The sequence below is a fragment of the Hemicordylus capensis genome, chromosome 3, assembly GCF_027244095.1.
Source record: "Hemicordylus capensis ecotype Gifberg chromosome 3, rHemCap1.1.pri, whole genome shotgun sequence".
NCBI classification, from domain to species: Eukaryota; Metazoa; Chordata; class Lepidosauria; order Squamata; family Cordylidae; genus Hemicordylus; species Hemicordylus capensis.
Window position 1 is genome coordinate 153053927 of NC_069659.1, and position 21809 is coordinate 153075735.

At 44.3% G+C, this 21809-nt stretch overlaps 1 long non-coding RNA gene across 1 annotated transcript; it reads right to left on the reverse strand.

Moving 5' to 3' along the window:
• Positions 1 to 1115: 1115 nt before the first annotated feature.
• Positions 1116 to 19001, reverse strand: LOC128351938 (uncharacterized). Its single transcript, XR_008320124.1, has 3 exons — positions 18669 to 19001; positions 18478 to 18579; positions 1116 to 2472 (listed from the first exon to the last, which is right to left on the reverse strand). It is a non-coding gene; the product is annotated as an uncharacterized LOC128351938 (long non-coding RNA).
• Between the last annotated feature and the right edge of the window lie 2808 nt (positions 19002 to 21809).

The following is a 21809-nucleotide window of genomic DNA, read 5'->3' on the forward strand; positions in this document are numbered from 1 at the left end:
GAGAAGAGAGCCCCATGTTCAAGCCACCCAGGAATGGATGCCTTGGCCACTGGGGCCAGCCTCTACTGTGTACATCCCAATATTGGCATGTGGGTTGGCAGGGTGCAGGGTTTGACAGCAGCTTGGTGGCAGTTGCTGAGACCAGGAAAGCACTTGCCTGCGTTCCCATCCCCACAACTTTCCTGCATGGAGCATCCTCCCTCACTCCCTCTAGTCTGCCCCTTTCGTGAGAGAGCGTTCCGTGAGATGATGGACAGATATTGCATTCTTGTACAGACACAGTACACCCTAGTGCCCAACAGATGGTTCTTCTCATGAGGAAGACTATGACAACAGATCATCCCACCCCAGGCCACCCTTTCTGTGTGAAAAATAGAACTTGGCTCTTCCAGCTTCCCTGCTTGGGTCTGCCTTTGGGCTTCCCCCTCCCGGCACCATGATGGAGTGCCCTGCTTGTGCTTCCAGTTGGGGGTGCTTGTGCTTGTGGACATCCATGGCTGCTGGCCCCGAGTGGGCGAGTGGCTTGATAAGCTGGCCGGTCCAGGATGGGATTTTCGGTGTCTATGCAGCCTGACCACTCCCTAGCTGCTTGGCTGACAGGAGGGCTGGGGCTGGTTTTCTGAACAGCTGCCAGCGAGACGTGCTGAAAGTCTAGAGCAGCCGAATCCTGGGGCAGGTCTGCGCCACCACCTCTATGACTGGAGTTAGGAAATGGGCACTTAACTGCGGTTAGGGATGGGTCAGGGTTTGGGCTAAAGGCTTTGGAGGCATAACCACAGTTATTGGCAGCAAACCATGGGGAAAATGTCAGGTTCAAATTGGAGTTAGTTGGGGCAGACTGGAATTGACAATTTAGGCTTAACCTGGGTTTTCCGCGTTTGAGCGTACTGCTGTTACAATAATGTTAACTTTAACTGCAGTTAAACTATACGTCCAAACCAGGCCAATGTATTGTTGTGCCTTTTTTTTTAAAAAGTCCATTCTCAAGTACAGTTCTGAAACATTCAGGTAACCTGAGATGAGATGAAAATCCTGCCTGTGACGTTTGATCTCTGATGATGACTCTTTTGTCATAGGTGCTGAGCAGTAGTGAAGAGAATGAGCTGTGAGCCAGGAAAAGTCCACTTTTTATTTCATCTCAGTTGTTAACTCAATAGGCAATTTGTTATTTCTCTGAGATCCGTTTACAATATGAGGATAATAGTATTGGCCTACCTTTTAGGGATGTTTAAGAATTAGTAAGCTGATGTATGTGAAGTGTTTTGAGCACTTGAAATATAGTATATAATGCCATGTTGTTATTATTATGGGTAGTAGAAGTAATAATACAGTCGTAGCAGTATCCATCTGAATCAGTACAGGCCTTTCAAATCATACATCATTCTCCCCCTTTGCCTATGGCTCATAGCAGTCTTCTTCCATCCTTTTCATATACTACATGATTCATAGTCAGTTTGTCTCTCTGGTGTTCTCTTTCACATTGTTACTGCTACTTCATAAAATAAATCAATAATACAGATGTGCTTTTGTTGGATACCTAACCCTTTACAGCAGCTCCTGTTTGCAATGCAATAAACAATTAATATTGTTGCAACTCTGAGAGAAATGGATTCACTCTCAATATTGCTACCAATAGAGCTTGCCTGACATATTTATTATGTGGGTGGGTTTTTTTTAACCGCATCTGAAATTTATTTACTATTTGTCTGACTTCTGGATAACCTTGGCCTTAAAAGACAAATCTAAGGTAAATCCAAGTAATAAAATCAATACAAAAATTTGTGAAAATATTTTCTTAGTTCTTGACTCAATTCATGCTGACCATAGAAATTAAATCAGTAGGTGTTTTTTTCCACAGCCCACAAGCTTCACTCTCCCTCTATCACTCAGTGTTAATCTTTTCCCTTTTATGGGCTGTTTAAAACTGCATATTGAGGTCTGCGGCAAAATGTCACATAGTACTTAAGATTTGGTAAGGTTGCCAGACTGCAAGGCAGAGACATTCCACAGCTGCAAGAGAGTGTGATGGAGCACTGGGAAGGTCTACAAAAGAATTAGTCCAGAAGTATAGTCAAGTGCTGTGAAGGCCAACAGAAGGATTTTCAGAAGGTTAGAACTTAGTAGCAGTGGGCAGATACAAAAGCTGGCAAACTGGATAATGGATAGTGAGAAAGAGGAGCAACAAACAGGCTGACAAACAGAGGCACCAAGGACAAGATTAGGAAGCCACATAGGTAAGGCCAGAAATTAGCTGTGAAAGGCTCTGGCCTCCAAGCATTTATCGCCTGACCCAGCCAAGTGGGACCTTTGGAGGGAGAAATCCTTGCTGTGACCTGGGATCTCCATACCCCTTCCTTCTTCTTCTCCTCTGTAGTCTTAGTGTGTGATATCTCACTTTAAGTGGTACCAGAATGCTGACCCGGAGATTCCTTAGTTGAAGTCCCAGTTGATCCTGCCATCTGCTTGCTATGACTGTTGAGAAAAACCAGAGTCCTGCTTAATACTGCAGTGTGCTTTCCAGATTACGTTATAATTGTTTTGCTACGTATCTGCTAAAAGTGTGCATCCGTACTAACTCTGTGTTGACACCGTCATGCATGCAATGACAGCAAGGTGCTATTTGCACATCTGAAGCCTTCTTTCGGGTTTTATCTTTAGGTTTTAGTGTTACAACTTTGCATGTGCGTTCTAAAAAAATAGCTGTATTTTCTTGTTGTAGGAGGGCTGTCCTGCTGTTTCTGCAGTGTAATGTGGAGGATTCATTCAGCGTTTCAATATCTTAATCTCCTCCCAGCTTTTGAAATGATCCTTTAACAAAAAAACCAAAACAAAAAAATTCCTGGGTGCTCTTGTGCAATGTTTCACTGGTGCAATTTCCTTTTTATTTGCTTTTCGCTCCTCTCCCTCCTCTGTTAATGTTAAACCCATTGTGATTATATTTCTTTTTATATTTCTGTGATTATGTTTCTTTCTGTTCTTCCTTTCCTCTTTCAACCTCTGCCAGTGAATTTTTTAATTAGTTCAAAAAACTAGTTGTCAGCCATGGCAAGGAATAGTTACTGTAAGTTTGTGCAAGCTAGAAAAGAGTGCTCCGCTTGCAGGTGGCTTTGTGCAAAGCCACCAAGAAAAAAAGGTGTGTGTGTTGTTTTTTTAAAAAGCCTCATCAGGTCATCATCTCTTGCCTCCTCTGCAACTCTATTGGCCCAAAATGGGGCAATAGGAGGGCACAGAGGGCACATCTTACAAACAATACAAACAGTCCCTACTGGGGGAAAAATGTCATTGGTGGCGCAGCAGGGAAATGCTTGACTAACTAACAGAAGGTTGCTGGTTTGACTTCCCACTGGTACTATATCAGGTAGCAGCAATATAGGAAGATGCTGAAAGGCATCATCTCATCCTGCGCAGGAGGAGGCAATGGTAAACCCCTCCTGTATTCTACCAAAGACAACCACAGGGCTCTGTGGGCACCAGGAGTCGGAATCAACTTGATGACACACTTTACCTTTTACCTTTATGAGTGGCAGTATGAACAGCCACAGCAGTACCATGAACTATGCAATGAACGGCTTCCACCCTTTATTTACGTTTTGAATATGATCCTGCCAAGTCAAAGCATTTTACATTACCTCCAACTGTAGTAGAGCTCGCAGTATGGAGACCACCCAGGTGGGAGAGGAAGATGGGCAAGATGGTGAATAAGCCAGATGGTGGCAAGAGGTGGAGGAAAAGGCCAAGTGGCGCAGTGACAACCGGAACACAGGAATCTGCCTAATATCAGATTCCTGAGTCAGACCATTGGTCCTTCTAATTCAGCATTGTCTACACTACTGATGTAAACCACCCTGATTCCCCTTTGCAAGGGCTGCTTATAAATAAAATAAATAATGAATAAAATACACTGACTGGAAATAAGTTCAGGCAGGAGTCAGTTTCAGTTTTCAGTCAGGAGTATATCTCAGCCCTACCGGGCGAGGCTAGGGATTAAACCAGATGCAAAGCAGATGCTCTAGCACTGAGCTATGGTCTCATCCCCATATGTCTTGGTTCTCAGATATGAGGGCTCACTTTTGAACGTGAAAGAAAAAAAGAGGTTGGTGAATATGCAAGCTTAACCAATAAAGATGGAATTATCCGCAAAACTGGGGATGCTTACATCTGTTGGCAATTGTTATAAAACTGGACAACAAATTATTGTGGTATACCCATCAGTTTTAAAGCTCACATTAGCTACTATCCATGTAAAAACATTTCTTATCCCAAAATTGTAAGTCAACAGCTTGTAACTGGGGGGCATTCTTGTATGTATCAGGGCATAAAGAGCAATTTGCAAAACTGCTTACATTGCATTATCCGAAGGCCACCATTTTAAAGCAGCACACACAGTAATTTTCATATATTACTGGGAAGGCTTCTGCATACATTGCAGAACATCTTAATAAATTCCTACAGAAATGCAAACATGCTGATTAAATTACTTGACAACGAAGGGAATCAGAAAATCTATATGAATTGCAAATGACACCTTTTAAAAAAATAAAAAGGAGACTTTCAGAAAAAAGGAGAATATCAGAAGGTAATTAACAGATAAGCTTTCGCTGTGGCATTCATATTAATTCAGTTTGGAGGCTGAGTTTACATAAAACTTTTTCTAAATTGTCTGAAAAGTAAATGTGGGTGATAGTAGAAACGTGGCATAACATCTATATAGATGTCAAGGAACGGGTTTCAGTCAGAGGCACTCCATTCAACTGTTTAGGAACAACAACAAAAAGGTCTATCCAAGACTAATTCAGTAGATCCTGTGATGTTTGAGACGTCCATTTCTCTTTTTAGCATGCCCTGGGTTAATCACAAGCTGATCCAACCCAGGACTTAAGCTGGACTGAAAGGGCAAGGCAAATTCTAGAAGGAAGGATAGCAGACTGTTACCCGAACATTAAACAGTGCATCCACCAAGCCTGTTCTGCATCGTTAGAAATAAGGATTCTCATTTTAAGGGTCCCATGCCCTCTAACTAGTATAGATGCTGAGTTTACTGAGGAGTAAATGGTTTCATATGTCACATTGAATGTGGTTTGGCTGTAGAATTCAGTTTGCATAATACGCAACTACTACAACTCTGCCTCCTCCAACTTCTCCTCTTTATAGATTGCTTTTCAACAGAAGTTTACAATGTGGTTTACACAGAAAGAAAGAAAGAAAGAAAGAAAGAAAGAAAGAAAGAAAGAAAGAAAGAAAGAAAGAAAGAAAGAAAAGAAAGATGGTTTCCTGTGCCACAAGAGCTCACAATCTAATAAGATATCCAAGGGAGACACACCAGCAACAATTACTGGAGGGAAGCTGTGCTGGGGTTGGATAAGGACAGTTGCTCTCCTCCTGCTAAATGTAAGAGAATCATCACTTTACAAGGTGCCTCTTTGCCAGGGGTCGAGCTGTAATTGTGTGTGCACGGGTTCAAAGAACCCATGCACAGCTGCTGCTGGGGCAGCCACCCATTCTCTCTGAGGCCACCATGCTTGCTGTGCTGTGCACCTGCGGTAGCCCACCAGACGACGCCCCTTCTCTCCCACTGTGTGTATGGTGTTAATCCCTGAGGGAGCAGCCGTGGGTGGACGACCCTGTCTCCGCCACTCAGCTGGCCACCTCACATGCCCAGAAGCCAGCTGAATGGTCAGCTCAGCACTCGGCTGCCATGTGGACCACTCAAATGGCCGCCTTGCATGAAAAGCAGCCAGTTGAGCAGCAGGGGCAGGGCAGCCTACCTTGGGCTGCTCTGTCAGGAAGGCTGCCGCTGCTCCCTGCACATGGTGGGAGAGAAGGAGCACCGTGCAGCCGCCGCCAGGTTTTGGGGAGGACAGGCAGCCTGAACATGGGCTGTCTATGCCCTCCCCATATCATGGCTATTTGTCCAATTAGCAAGGTTCAAAGTACACCCTTGTGCAACTGCAAAAGTTGTGCAAATAGAGTCCATTGTGTGGCAGTATGGACACTGGAAATAATTTGTTGCACAACTGCATTTGCACAATTTTGCACTTTCACAAGGGCACACTTGTGCAGCTTTGCAAACTTTATGTTGCAATACACATGTAATGCATATTACACGGTATATTTGTCACCTTCCTAAAAAATAAATCATTTTTTAAAGATCAGGTTTATAACCCTTATGAAGACATGCTTGAAACTGTGTGGTTAATGCCTGATGAAAGTTTTGAAGTAGCTGGAGGAAGTATTTTATTTCTTTATTTATTTATTTGTTTGTTTGTTTGATTGATTTAATTTGATTTGATTTGATTTCTATACTGCCCTTCCAAAAATGGCTCAGGGCAGTTTACATTTTAAAAAACTAAAATAAATTAACTGTTAAAATTGAAAACTGTAAAACAACGTAAACCATTATTAAAAAAATTAAAACTGTTTTAACGGTTTAAAAACAGTTTAAAGACCTTGGAAGGCCAGGCCAAACAGATAGGTCTTAAGGGCTCTCCTGAAGGCCAATAATGACCTCAGATTACAGATTTTGGAGTGCATTCCACAGCCCAGGAGCAGTCACAGAGAAGGCCCGCCTCTGAGTTGCCACCAGACGTGTTGGTGGCAACTGAAGACAGACCTCCTCAGATGAATAGTACCGAAGAAGGCACTCTCTAAGATAACTCGGACCTAAGCCGTTCAGGGCTTTAAAGGTAATAACCAGCACTTTGTATTTTACCTGGAAACATATGGGCAGCCAGTGCAGCTGTTTCAAAATGGGCATAATATGGTCTCTCCAAGTTGCCCCAGAGACCAGCCTGGCTGCCACATTTTGAACTAAATGAAGTTTCCAAACTATCTACAAAGGCAGTCCCACGTAGAGTGCATTGCAGTAGTCAGACCTGGAGGTTACCAGCTGATGCACCACGTTTTGAGGTTGTCCTCTTCAAGGGATGGCTGCAGCTTTCGAATCAGCCAAAGCTGATAGAAAGCACTCCTGGACCAACTGAGATACCAGGGTGAGGCCTGGGTCCAGGAGCACTCCCAAACTGTGCACCTGGCTCCTCCTGACGGAGTGCAACCACATCCAGCGTAGGTAGATCTAAATCATCCTTCGGATTCTGAGCCCCTACAATGAGCACCTCAGTCTTTCTTGGAGTCAGTTTCAATTTGTTATCCCTCACCCAGCCCATTACTGCCTGTAGGCAGGCATTTAGGGAATGAATGCCATTTCCTGATGATGAAAATGAAAAAGAGAAGTAGATTTGGGTATCATCAGCATACTGATAACATCCAGCACCAAATCTCCTGATGACCTCATGCAGCAGTTTCATGTAGATATTAAAAAGCACTGGTGACAGAATGGAGCTCTGGGGGACTCCATATAACAGCTCCCGTTTTGAGGAGCAGCTATCAACAAGCTCCACCATCTGGAATCTACCCGAACGGTAGGAGTAGAACCACTGCAAAGGAGTGCCTCCTATCCCCAACTCCCCCAGCTGATCCAGAAGGATACCATGGTCGATGATATTGAATGCTGCCGAGAGATACAAAAGAACCAGCAGAGTCACACTCCCTCTGTCGATTCTCATAAAGGTAATCAAACCAAGGCTGTCTCAACCCCATATCCAGCTCTAAAGCCAGTTTGAAATGGGTCTAGATAATCAGTTTCCAACAAAACTTCCTGGAGCTGGTCGGCCACCACTCTCTCAATCACCTTGACCAACCAAGGGAGATTGAAGACTGGCTGATAACTATCCATCGCTGATAAATACACTTCGCACTTCGCAAACCCAGGTTTTTTTATAGTGAGTAGCCCGCTTAGCCCGCTCTCCCTGCTTAGCTGCACAACCTGGTCTCACTAATCGTGAGACCTGGCTCAACATCTGCAGGGTTGTTTTTTTTATTATTATCTGCATAGGTACATGAGCTCCTTAGCTGACTATGATCACTACTATCTACTTCTGCAGGTCATGAAGATACTTCCAAGCTTCACCTCCATCACCACAATTCTAGTATTAAGCCTCACATTCAGAAATAGTGATAAGACCCCAACCCCACTGAGTTACAGTATAACGTGGAAGGAAGCAGACCAGTTCAGGACTTTAGAAGCCTCAAGCAGTGTCTCCAGAGATTGGCGATCATTCATGAAGTAGGACCTAGTTCTTGCGAGGTGGGAAATCTGTATCTGTGCTGCAGCACTTTATATTACAGGTGAGGGCACACTTGGCTGAATGTTTCATGGTACAAACCGCCCCACTCCCCCATATAGAAAACTAGTTGTTAGGAAGAAGGGTTCTAGCCTAGCTTTCTCCCTGAAGGTTAGTTTTCTGCATGCAGGGAATATTTTGTGTTTCATAATGTGAGCCCTCAGCTCACATTATGATTCTGAAGTTGCACGGTCATTCTGAAGTTGTATAGTCCAGTTACCAACTAGGCCAGATTTACACCTCCATCTCCTTGGGGTTTTTTTTGTGTTTTTTGTATGGGCCACAAGCACAGCCAGCCCTCCCCTGCTGGTTGCTAAGTTTTGCTTGAGCTAATTGCTCAAGGCTGAATTTTGTCTCTTGATTTTCACTGTAGTCATGACTGAGTATTGGACTCAATTTCATTGCAGTAGGTTAAAAGTGGGGGAAAGTACATTCCCCACCCCACTGGCTCAGATGTCCAGCAGATGAATGCCACCCTTGCTGAAAAGATATGACATGCACTGCCTCCCATCTTTATACACATTCAAGTCAGAAAACTCACATTTAAGGCTACTGCAGGAAGTTAATTTATTACCCTCTTGTGTGTAAATATAACAGTGGATTCCTTCATTCTGTGAGAATGTGGCATGCTATTTTGAAAATATAATAAATGAAATACAAAATATATTAATGCAAAGTTATGGCTGACATTTAACACACACCCTAGTCTGTGAAATCAAAGTTATAGCTCCCACTCAAACCGTATCTCATTCCCTTTGCATAAACTTGTTCCATAATATATGTATGCGGGATGGCTGAATTATGGTTTCCATGGGGACGCTCACTCTGAATATGCACATTTGTCATTTGCCTGTATAGAACTTTCAGTAAGAAATTGCCTTTATTAATAAGCTCAGCTTCTTAGATGTTGGGAATATATTCATTATAATGGCATACAGAGAGTTTTATGAATGGACAGGGCAGAATGCTCGCCTCTATACCTCTGCTGAATACTCTGGTCTATTTCACTAAACTTCTTCTGTTTCGTCCTGATTTATGAATCTATCAATTTTAGGAATATGTGTATCCTGCCTTTCTAGTCCAGATCCGAATCACTCAAGGTGGCGAATGTAAATTAAAATTTAAGGACTACAGTCAAAACAAATTAAGAAGCAAACAAAAGAAGTGGCAAATAAACTTACAATGAAAACAAATTGCAACAGAAAGCAAAGTGCCAGAAAAAAACTAAGCAGTATGCAGGCCCAATCCCTGCCTGAATAAAAAACATCCAGAGGTGGCGCGGTGCCACCAGGGAGGGAGCCATATGAATCTTGATCGTAATTAGCTCTTGAGCATCACTGAGAGAAAATGGCAAGACCAGCAGTTTCATCTGAGTTGTTCATTTTGGAAGTGGAGGAAGGAGGGCTGGTCTTGGCAAGGAGAGTACATGTGAATTTCCCCCTTTGCTAAGCAGGGTTTGCTTTGGTTTGCATTTGGATGGGATACTACATGCAACTGCTGTAAGATATTCCCTTTAGGAGATGGGGCCATAGATCAGTGGGAAAGCATCTGAATGTCCCAGGTTCACTCTCTGGCATTCCCAGGTTGGGCTGGGAGAAACTCCTGCCTGAAGCTGTGGAGAGCTATTACCAGTCCCTGTAGAAAGTACTGCGATAGATGGACCAATGACCTGACTTGGTATAAGGCAGCTTCCTATATTCCTATGTAACATTTGACATCCCAGCCAACAGTCTGAAGAGGAAGTGTCCAGCAATACATATATATTACCGGGGACTGTTGATTATACACTGATTTGTTACTCTTCTGAGTGAGCCCTCAGGCTTCTTGGTCAGGTGGGCATTGGGCATCTGGGATACTTTGGCTAAGCAGGGATCTCCCCCGAATGCAACCTATATGCCCAGTCCATGGGAGGTAACCTGTCTCCCAGTCATAATCACCAGAAGGACTAGCATCCACATTCGGTGCATTTGGCTGGGAAGCAACATCAGGCTTGGCTGGCTCTGCTGGCACATCTTTTGGGGCACCACCTTTCTCCAGTGCATCTAGCAGCTGCTCCATGGACTATAATAATTGCTACTGTCTATTAGCCTGCATTCCAATTTTTTTTAACCCTTTCCTGTGCTCTCCTTGGAGCCTTCACCACTGGTGGGATAAAATATGGACCATGACTAACTGGCCCTCATCCTTGGAGGAAGATGAGGACTTAGGCACTGGCTGCTGAGGTGCAGGACATTTTGGGGCAAGGGCCTTCCCCTTCCTCTTCCTTTTAGCTACTCCTTTCTTAGACGTCATTCTACCACTAAAGCCTACCAAGTCCCCCCCAAATCTCACTGCTGGGCCCGGGCCATATGGGTGCTGACGCGTGTGTGTGTGTGTGTGTGTGTGTGTGTGTGAATAATTTGATAATGAAAAGAAGTCTTACAATGAAAAGAATGCAGATGAGGGGGGAACCACACAAGTGCAGTGTCACTACCCCACACCCTCCCACCAGGGCCAAAGGCAGCCCACCTGTACCGCCAGTGACCCCCACTCACCAACAATTGCCCCTGTGCATGATTCACCTAAAGGCTGAAACCATGTGGCAATACAGGCCATAACCAGGTAGGCTACACATGTCCCCCGCCCCCAACAGCCAAGGCTGCATGTCTCGGCACAGCTGCACCAATGGTGCTCTGCTGTGGCACCTCCCCCACCAGGCTGATGCCAGCCCCAGTCAAGCCCCCTACTCCCTACATTCATCAAGGCCTCCTGGCCCAATCAGGGAGACCTCCACAGGCATCTTTTTGCTGCCACTCTGCAGAGAAAATGTGCAGGAAAGAGGCAAGTCCGGCCCTTAAGAGCCGGTCTGACCCTCCCTCTGACTGGCCGAGCACAGTCACATGCTCATCTCTATCAAGATGCTGGTCATATGTGTCTCGCCCATTGAGGTCAGGCACAATCCCACTAAACTGTGCAGGCATGGCTGTGGGAAAGCAGCATTAGCAGTTGATATAGGGAAGAAATCAAGTTCTTCAAACTTGTTTTGTATTTTATACTTGAATTCTGGAACAGCTTTTGCTGGGGCATTGACTCTGTTGCTTTTGCCTCTGCCCCCACCTTTCTCCGGGTGTGTGTCATCTCCTCTGGGGATGCTGTTGTTGCTGCTGCTATAAATGGCAGGCTGGCCCAAGGGCTTGGAGAGAGGGAAGGAAGGGAACAGCTTGGGTGGGCATTAACACTGTTGTTAATGTTGTAGAAAAGTGGGGATGGAGTTGGGGCAGCAATATCACAGGTAGCAGGCAGAGGGAGGTATGGTGGTGGGAGATGGGCAGGCTGTTACAGGGAGAAATGGTCCAGGCAATTGAGACCTCCTTTTTCCAGCTCTTATCCCAGTTCTCTGACCCCAGGGAGCTCTGAGAACACTCCCTCAAGGATTAGAGTACTGCTGCTGAATGCCAGGTCAGTCAACGCTAAAAGATCTCTCATCCACGATTTGATTGTGGATGAGCATGCTGACCTGGTATGTGTGACGGTTGGATGAGTTGGGTGGGATTGGTCTTTCTCAGCTCTGTCCTCCAGGTTTTCCTGATCATGTAGCAGCCCCACCTGCAGGGTTGGGGAGGGGGCATTGCAGTCATCTATCAAGGGACCTTTCCCATTTCCAGGTGCCCATTCAGGTAATCTCAGAATTTCGAGTGTCTGTCCTTGAGGGTGGGCCTCTGAGATAGGCTGGGGATTCTGCTGGTGTACTGAACACCCTGCTGCACTTCAGTCTCCCTACCTGAGCTGGCGGCGGGGTAGGGGGGTCTCGGAGGTGGTCTTGGGTTCCCCCAAGCTTATTGTTTTAGGGGATTTCAATGTCCATGCTGAGGCCCCCCTAGTAGGTGCGGCTCAGGATTTCATGGCCTCCATGGAAACCATGGGCGTGTCTCAATTGGTATCAGACCCTGCCCACATGGCAGGACATACTCTGGTTTTCGCCGACCGGGGAATAAATGATCTGGAGGTGGGGGAGGACAGATCTGGTGGGGTTTAGTTTGACTGCTCCATCTGCCCTCTGCAGGGGTGGTGGACCGATTAGAATGGTCCACCCCTGGAGGCTTATGGATATGCTTGGATTCCAGATGGCCCTCAGGGAGTTTCCAGTGTCCAGAGCTGGTGACCCTGTCAAAGCCCTGGTTGATCTCTGGAATGGAGAGAAGACCCGGCCTGTTGACACTTGCTTCTAAATGCCCTCTCTGGCTTGGTGGAGCCCGTTCGGCTCCTTGGTTTTCCTTGGAGCTTAGGGCGATGAAACAAATCGGGCGATGGCTGGAACGACGCTGGAGGAAGAGTCATGACGAATCCGACCAAACACAGACTAGAGCCCATTTTAGAGACTGCTCCATGGCGGTTGGGGTGGCGAATAAATGCTTTTTCTCTGCCTCCATTGCATCTGCTCAGTGCAGACTGTTATGAGCGCCCCAACCTTAGACTTAGAGGTACCAGCCCAGAAGTATATGGAATGTAGGCCTGTGTCTGATTTCATTTTATATTAAGAGTTCAATTAAATGCCTGAACTTGAGGTGAACATGATACCCAGATCTGCCTGGGTAATGCTTGGTAAATGATGTGTAGAGGCAGGGGTAATCTAGCATTGTTTATCAGTGTTTGTGGAAACTCACTGAGACACAATGGGTCAGGCTTAATTACCAGTCTCACACTGCTGAAATTAACCTGCTGTCCAGTAATCCCCTTACCTCACTGACAGGATGCTTCTGCCTTAGTCAAATGTGTTGATTAACTCACCTCACACATGTGCCCCTTTTTGATGTTACTTTGAATATTCTTTTGTTATAAATACACACTAGATAGAGGTACACAAGAAATAATGTAACTGCTGTCTCACACAAATAGAACTAACTCTCTCACTAACTCCTGGCTTTTAACACCTTTTGGGACCAGGCTAGCACATCTGGGGCCCATTTGCAACTCAGAGATGCAGATTTGCTTTGGGCAATTTCCCCTCCTCAAGATAGCAGCTAACAGAAGATGAGATTAAGATTTCTCTGGACTGATCAAATATCTTGAGCTAATTTTGGTAATTAAAAGACAATATTCAGAGGATAGCAGGAATAGACGCCTTTTGTGATCCAGAAGACTCAAATGGACATCAAAGGATGAAACCACTATAAGAAGGAGTCTCTGGACATGACAGATGGGCAGTCTGTTGCCTACAAGCAGTCTTGTGCCTACGGGCAATCTTTTGCCTACAGCAAGAGCTGTTCACAAGGATCCCAGAGTTTGCTGCTAAGCCGCGGGGCAACAGCAGGAACTCTGTCCATGGACAGGAGCTGTCTGTGACTTCTACTGCGCAGTGAGAAGTCAAGACTTCCCCAGCCATGGTGCTCTGGCTCTCAGCCGTGATCTGAGCAACTGCAAACGCTCCTGTCTCCAGCCAAGAAGCCTCGCTCCTTCAGCTGAAGAGATCCACCGCTCTCAAATCTCTGGTCCTGGTAATATGCTGCTCCTTACAAGCCTTGGGCCCCTCCATCTTTTCCCCTCCTTCTCCTCCCCCCTTTTTCCTCTACTAATTCCTGATCTCCCCCTCAAACCATGCCAGCCCTCAGCTTTCCTTACACCCCCCTTTTTCCATCTATATCTGAATTGTATTAGGCTCTAGGAAGATTTAATACACACACATATGTTAGTTAGGAACACGTTGAATATTGGTGCTGGCTAGGATGTTCTGTTTAAAATACTGTTAGTAATATTGATAGAGTGTTCTGCTTTCTGCTAGATTATGTTGTTACTCTTTTATACTCAATAAAGCCCATTGAATCAATTTAGGAGTGGTTTGATCTCCTTTCTTCCTTGCGCCCAGATCCTACATGGTCACTATATAAAAGAACTTGGTCACTTGGTGACACTATGAGACAGGCCTAATTTTTATATGCTAGCTAATGAGCATATTTAGTATATAAACCAGGCCTGGGCAGTAACAAGACCAGTGGAGCTGTTTTGTGTAGCAAAGACATTGCTGCACACATCCCCCCAGGTAATGGGGAGGGGGGAATCATCTACAGCCCACTGTGATCAGTTTGCCTGTCACTTTGCAGATAAAGTTGCCTGCATCTGTGCTGATTTGGACTCCAGAGTTTAGGCAGTTCTGGCAGACATGCCTCTGGCACCTTCTGGTCCTATTGTGTTGGATTCTTTTCAGTTGGTGCAGCCTGAGGATGTGGACAAGATCCTGGGCAGTGTGCGGGAGATATCGTGTGCTCTTGACCCTTGTTCCTCATGGCTAATAAAGGCTGACAGGGTGGGGACAGGTAGATTGTTGGAGGTGATTATTAATGCCTCATTAAGGAAGGGAATGATGCCATCGTGCCTTAAGGAGGCTATGGTAAGACCATTATTAAAAATCCCTCCTTTGATTTCTCCAACCTTGACAACTATAGACCGTCTCTAACCTGCCCTTTTGGGGCAAGGTGATAGAGTGTGTGATGGCGTCCCAGCTGCAGAAGGTCTTGGATGATATGGATTATCTGGACCCTTTTTGATCTGGCTTCTGCCCCAGGTATGGGACTGAGACTGCCTTGGTCACTCTAGTGGATGACCTACACCAGGAACTAGACAGGGGGAGTGCGTCCCTGTTGGTTCTGCTGGACTTCTTGGCGGCATTCAATATCATCGACCATGGTATCCTTCTGGGCCACCTCTTGAATATGGGTATCGGAGGTACTGCATTCTGGTCCTTTCTTGGGGGGAGGGTCCAGAAGGTCGTGTTGGGGGACTACTGCTCGACTCCGTGCTCATTGGCCTGTTGGGTCCCGCAAGGTTCGCTCTGGTCCCTCATACTGTTTAACATCTACATGAAACCACTGGGAGAGGTCATCCGGGGACTTGGACTGAGTTGTCAGCAATATGCAGATGACACTCAGCTCTTTCTCTCCTTGTCACCTTGTCACCTGATCCTAGGGAGGCAGTGGATGTCTTGAATTGGGGCCTGGAGGCTGTGATGGGTTGGATGTAGGCTAATAAACTGAAATTGAATCCGGGCAAGACGGAGGTAATGTTGGTCAATAGGAGAGCCAATCAAGATGAGGAGATTTTACCGGTTCTGGATGGGGTTGCACTCCCCTTGATGGAGCAAGTATGCAGCTTGGGGGTGTTACTGTACCCGGCTCTGCTTTTGGAAGCTCAGGTGGAGGCGGTGGCCAGGGGTGCCTTTTCATGGCTTTGGCTAGTGTGCCAGCTGTGTCCCTTTCTCAAGAAGGCAGATATGGCCAAAGTTACCCATGCCTTAGTCACATCACAGCTGGATTACTGTAATGCAGTCTATGTGGGGCTGCCCTTGAAGACTATCTGGAAACTGCAGCTAGTGCAAAATGCGACAGCTAGGGTTTTATCTGGAGCTGCCCGGTGGGAGCACATCACACCCATTTTGAAAAAGCTGCACTGGCTACCAGCTTGTTTCCGGGTCCAATTCAAGGTGCTGGTTTTGACCTTTAAAGGTCCTACTGGTTTGGGCCCAGGACACCTGAGGGACCGCCTGCTCCAAAGAGTTGCTGCCTGCTTGATGAAGTCACCTGAGGGGGCTCTGCTCTGGGTGCTCTGGGAGGCTTGGTTGTCATGCAGGCGGGACAGGGCCTTCTGTGTTTCTACCCCCAGTCTTTGGAATGCTCTCCTGGTGCCTATTTGCTCCTCGGTCTCCATCACAGCTTTTAGAAAGCATGTTAAATCCTGGCTTTTTACCCAGGCTTTTATATGATTGTCTCTGCTGCTGCTCTTTGTATTTTGTACTGTTTTTATGCTTGTGTTTTAAATTTTTAATCAGACTTAGCTTAATATTTTAATTTTGTCTTTTTTACAATCTTGTTTTTGAATTTTGTTGTAAACATCCTTGGGATTGTTTTTTAATGAAAGGCGGTATATAAATTTAACAATAAAAAAATAAAAAAATTCCAAACTATGGAATTCACTGCCACAAGATGTAATGACCACCAGACTAAATGGCTTTTTCATAGGACTAGACATATGGTGGTCCCATTGGTCCCTCAATTGCTCTAATCCACAACAGATAAATGGAACCTCCACATTTAGAAGCAGTGTAACTTGGATCACCAGTTGGTAAAATACCCATATCCCACTTTTCCATTCATGAAAAGATATGCAAAGTTGCTAACATCAATACAGTTAAAAACTAATCATGCAAGAAACCCAGACCAATAAAACGAAACAACACTTTGTTGGAAACAGGAAGCTAAGTTTGATGGATTAAGCCAGAGCAATTATGGCTCTTCTTACAAAAACATGGTTCTTGTATTCCTTTGTTCTGAAGTATTTGGAAAGCAGCAGTATCTATTGCTTTGGTAAGTGCTGGACAGGCATTCCACAATGCACCTTATATACCAATAACAAAGCTGTTCCTGCTGTAACTCGCTTTTCATCATAATCTACCAATATAACTGCTTGCTCCCTAGTACAATTTAGAAGCAATTTCCTATCATTTGGGCTAGCTATTGTAATCTGCGTCTTTTTCTGTAACTATACGTAGTGCTTTGAAATGAAGTCCATTTACATCCTTTCAGCTGGATATATTGGAAGCAATGTTCTCTCAGACGGGCAGCAGGCTTTAATGGTTCACCTTATCCTTATTTCCTCCAATTTTGACTTGTGTCTAAATAAAAGGGTATTCAATATATATGGAATAAAGACATGATGATCGGGACAACAGAGTTATCAGTAATGAGAAAATGAGGGAGAAGAAAGATTGACATTTGGACTGAAGGAAGAAAGTATCCACATCAGCTAAGCAGAGTGGAAACACTTATGAAAAGAGGCTCTTGTATTGCCTGATACATTGGCTTGGTCGGCAAAGGTGAGTACTTCAATAAGTAACATTGATTATCTGGGAACCAGACTGTGCAACACTGTCACTTAAGTATTTAAAGTGTGGATAAATAGGGAAGTGCTGTGGAACCAGCTATTTGTTAACTGTAAGTGTTGGCTTTGCGGTGATTCATCTGAGGCAGAAGCACAGAGGGATTAGCTAAAATAAAAGCCTTCCTTATCACCTCCTTGCTGACAGCCATTAGCTTTTAGGGATGTGCATGAACCTCTTTGGAGGTCCTTTTAAGGTTCGAACGACTGGCTGTTCGGCTGGTTTGAAGACAGGGGGAGATTCCTTTTAAGGGCGGGGGAGGGTGCCCTTACCCCTCCCTCCATGTTTCCCCTGCCGGCATTCCATTTTAGGCAGACTTCCCTGCCGCCTCATGTCTTCTTCGCCCAGAAGTAACAGGAAGTACCCGGTGCACATGCCCATGCTGGGTGTGTGCACATACATACCATGCTCACTCTCATGCCTGCCCGCCCAATGAGCGTGCAAGCGAGCGCAACGTGCTCCAGGTACTTCCTGTTACTTCCAGTTGAAGAGGACACAGGGTGGCAGGGAGGTATGCTGCCACCCCAATGGACACTTTTTTAATGGAGCACTGGCAAGAGAAATCTGGTGGGAGGGGTAAGGGCACCCTCCCTCACCCTTAAAGGTACGCCTCCTTGCCTTCAAGCACCCCCCTCCAGTTCCGTGTGCCTATCCCTATGATCTTCATTTTGGAGTACTCACATATGCCAAATTATTCACATCAATGATGTCAGCATGAGTTGTGGAATTGCCAAGATAGAGTAGATGGCTTCATGAGCTGCATGTTGCCTCTCAAGGTTGTTTCTCTTTGACTTATTGTGTCCACCAAATGGGTGGGGAGACTTTTGTGGATCTCAGTACACTTTGCTTGTCCAACAGCCTCCCTCCCCCAAATGCTGGGAACACATGTATAGTTGAGCTCCTTAATCCCACAAGAATCCTTTCCCTCATGCTTACTGCAGAAGTACGCATGGCAGGAGTATACTATAGACCAAAGGATACCCAGATTTCTTCAAAGAATCAATGAAACCAGGAGACACAATGAAACTTGGCTCAATGAAAATGACTCAATGAAAAAAATGACTCAGTGAAACCCGGAGACACAAAGGAGGTCTCTTCATACTGTGAGAGCAGCACAAGTGTTGGAGAGCAGTAACTGTCACAGAGATACCCCCCCAAAATGGACCCCATGAGAAGTGACCCTTATTCTGACCATAAGATATGGAATTATATGTAGCGTTAACTGCCTTGAGATTGTTTTAATGAAAGGCAGTATTAAAATTTAACAATAAATAAAATAAATCAAAACCATCACTATCAAGTTTGGATGCTTTATACCCCTTCTCACATCAATGGCATCTTGGCACCAATTCATCAATAAGTCATTCTACAAATGGCAGGGAAATCACTTACCACAGGGAGGCTGTATTTGCAGCATCCTTTTGCTTCAATCCAAACTAATTTAGTAATTAATTGCATGTTTATTGCACCCTTCATCCTAAGACCGCACCAGCACTGTGTACAAGTAATAAAAATGAGGAACAATATATCAAAAACACTAGCAATTATTTAACAGTAGCTATAAAACCATAAAAATTACTCACCTCGCCATTTCACAGAAAGCAAAAATTTCACAAAATTCAGTGTGGGGACACAATACCCTGTTGGTTATCGGCACTGATATACATTTCAAAGGAAAAGCTGTTATACTTCTTTCCAGCAAAAGGTTTTCAAAGCAGTTTACCTAGCAAAAAGAATGAGATTACTACGCCTTTTATTGTAACCACCATATGATTTCATTGACAGACTTTCAGCAGTAACTGTTTTGCTTATTAGTAACTGTTGTGCTGCAGTAACTGTTTTGCTATTGACATTCATTTGCCTGTGGATTTTATGTATACTCTCCCTGATAAGCATATTTTCTTCAACATTTTTCTTAGAAAATTATAGCAGCTGCCCTGCCAATATTTCTCTATTAGATATATTATCTTATCCCCCCTTGCTTTTATCCTGCAGCATTTTCTTCCATTGTAATTTAAAGAAGCTGTAGATTACTCAGTTCCTTAAATGAATAGTTATTTATTTGTTCTGAATGCGGAATTACACAGTTCAACAGGCATACTCTCAAGTGTAATAAACAAATAGCCTTAGTTTCAGCACATTGGACAGTTCCACAAATTCCCTGTACTTCAGTTAAACTCTTCTAACTTTGGCTAATCCAAGGCTAAAGTTTTTTGTTGTTGGCACCAGTACAAAATCGACATCTCACCCCCACCCCCAAGAAGCCCTCAGAGTCTACAAGAAGCCCTCAGAGTCCCTGCACTGAAGGCTCTTTTCTGTAGCAGACCAGTCACAGAGCAGGAAGCAAATTGTGCATCTCTCCCCTCACTCCAAAATGAGGTCAGGGAGAGATGCAGATCTCTCCCACTTAATATCTGGTCCACACCACAGTGGAAAGAAGCCTTCAGCACAGGGACATTGACAGCTTCTTGCAGCCCTGCAGACTTCCTTTGGACAACTGAGGGCTGTGCATCATATTATCTTACTTTTGTTCCTTCATTAAAGCCATTCAACAACCCTGAGCGACAGAAGGACCATGGCCAACATAATGAATGCTATCCACCAGTGACAGAAGGACAATTCATGTACCTTTATATTACTTTCCAGCCTGTTTGAATGCCAGGTTTCAACACAGAGACAATACAAAAGCAATAAGGGAAGGTCTTGAAAGTTGCATGGATATATTGTTTAAACCAGTGATTCTCAAACTTGGGTCCTCAGGTGTTATTGGACTTCAACTCCCATAATCCCCAACCAAAGGCCACTGAGGCTGGGGATTATGGGAGTTGAAGTCCAATAACACCTGAGGACCCAAGTTTGAGAATCCCTGGTTTAAACTGTCACTGCAGAACACCTCAAAGGCACTCTGTATTTGAACTGCTCTCTCTCTCTCTCTCTCTCTCTCTCTCTCTCTCTCTCTCTCTGTGTGTGTGGTGGGGGGAATAACTAAAATTATCCTGAAGAATATAATGAATATTCTGTATGCAGGATCTAGGTAATATAACACATGTTTTTGAGAGGCATGCTCATTTATGAGCTCCTCCCATGTGTTTTTTGCTTCTCTTGTCCTCAGCAGCATAACACAAGAATGGGTCCTGGCACTGGAATTTTACTTGACAAATTTTCTCCCGCAGCCTGGGACACCAGGGAGAGGTTTGGATCCAGGAGCACCCCCAGACTGCATACTTGTTCCTTCCGAGGGAGCATGACCCCACCCCACCCAGAGCCAGCAGATCAAAATCATCTCCCGAGTTCCAACCCTTCACAATAAGTAGCTCCATCTTATTTTGATCCAGTCCCAGTTTGTTATCCCTCATCCAGCCCATCACTGCCTCCAGGCAGGCATTTAGGGAGGTTATGCCTTCTCCCAATGATGCTGACATGGAGAAATATTTGATACACCCAATTAAAACATTTTAGTTGTCTAGTCATACATCTTCTCATCCTTGAATCAATTGATTAATTGCATATTAAGCTAGCTCGATATAGGTATCTTGGAGGTGCTAAAGCAGGTAGAGTTTAGTTTATAATTCAATAAACAAAAGTTACCACTCATTAGAAGAAATGACCATTGTTAATATTTTCTTTTCTGTTCATTATTTAGCAATACTCCAGAGTCAAAGCAACCTAAAAAAATATAAAGCAAATATGCCTGTAACTTGCAGCCCAACTATGTAAATTTGGCCATCACTGATTTATTAAAGTGTTAATTGACCAACCAGCCCACCCACCCATTAAATTTTGCAGTCCAGACATTTGGTATTGGCCATTAGTAGATAACGATTATGGAGACAGAAAGGCACACTGGTTTTCTTTAACAGCATGGTACTTATTTTGTAGGGGAAATGCCACTTTGGGACATGTTCTCCTCAAGAAATCCTTTATTTTCATAATAGTCCAGTAAAAAAAAAATTGAGTAGAAGACATTCTGAAAATGAAAATAAATTATTTTTGAGTCTTGTGCAATTGCTTTCAGAATTGATAGAGAGAGAGCATGCAGGCTGACGGCGGATAGATATATCTACAGTCAAGAAAACTGCCCTCTGGAGAAGTGTTGGATGATGGACTCCCTAAAGAAATTAGTGAACTGAAGTTACTTGACAAAATACTGATTCAGACCATGCAACCTTTTCAAACTGCTGTCTGTTTGAATGCCAAAATAAGTAATCTTTGTCTCTAAACATCCTATAAGAATAATGCACTATGGCTTTCACACACCCTGGAGCAAAACAATATCTGCTCTGTCAATTGGTGCTGCTATACATCCTAATTTAGCTATAACTCAGACAGTGTTTGTCAACTAAAAAAGACATAACAAGGGAACACTTTTCAGTGAAGAACATTTGGATTGCTATATAAGGTTTTAAGATGTTAGTGTTTGGGCCTATAGAAACCACCATTCCAGAAAAGACTCAATAATAAAACATGTTGTTAGGGGAGTTGTGAGCTAGGAGCATTATAAAAGTAAGTCAACTGGAGTGCAATGAGACAATCAAGTTAACTTTTCAAAATGGAATAAAGATTGAACTGACATTGCTGAATAAGTGCTATAACCTAACAGAGCAAGAGCCTGAAGAAAAGCTCTGTGTGACTCAAAAACTTGCTTTCAAATGCTAAACACTACTAGTGCTAATAAAATGACTGCTCAGTGGCATAGCTAGGACAGTGGGGGCCTGTGTTCGGCC